The sequence below is a fragment of the Hippocampus comes genome, unplaced genomic scaffold, assembly GCF_001891065.2.
Source record: "Hippocampus comes isolate QL1 unplaced genomic scaffold, H_comes_QL1_v1.1 scaffold105, whole genome shotgun sequence".
In the NCBI taxonomy this organism is placed as follows: domain Eukaryota; kingdom Metazoa; phylum Chordata; class Actinopteri; order Syngnathiformes; family Syngnathidae; genus Hippocampus; species Hippocampus comes.
Genome location: NW_017806235.1, coordinates 1,455,280 through 1,455,935, shown reverse-complemented (window position 1 = coordinate 1,455,935; position 656 = coordinate 1,455,280).

The window sequence follows — 656 nt, the reverse complement described above, 5'->3', positions numbered from 1 at the left end:
CGTGTGTGTGTGTGTGTGTGTGTCCTCTGATGCGAGAGGGAGAGCCAAGCTAGCTGTCATTATGGACTTGTTGCCCATTTTAATGAGGATTTTTTATTCATTCTCTTGGGTTTTATTTGTCGAATTACTCCTTTAGCCAGTGCCGGGGGCATTGACGAATGCTGTCTGGAGTTGCAATGTTACACATTCTTGATTTTTAACTGTTTGTGTGTGTGTGTGAGTGTGAGTGAATGATCATGCAGTTAAGCACAAAATGAGTCATATCCTGGCCAAAATATTTGGAAAACACCAGGAATTTATATGAAATGCTTGAAATTTTCGGACTTTTTATATATTGAGAACTGACGGAAATATGCATCTCTCTGTTTTATCCAAAATGCAGCCAAAAACTCTTTCCAGTTGTCATTTCAGGCTCAAAATTTGATGACAAATAACATTCACTGTGACTTGAATGCGGATGCACTGGCACCTAAGTTGAAAAAAAAAAGTGCTGAATGCAATAATGGGCTGCCCCAATATGTCAAAATGGGAACTGAACCTCGATTTAACCCTTTCATGCACCAATAATGATGACCTGTAACCTGATAACATGATAGACTGTCCACTGTAGTAACCGCCGCCCCTGAAAGGGTTAAACCGGTATTTATTGCTTACGT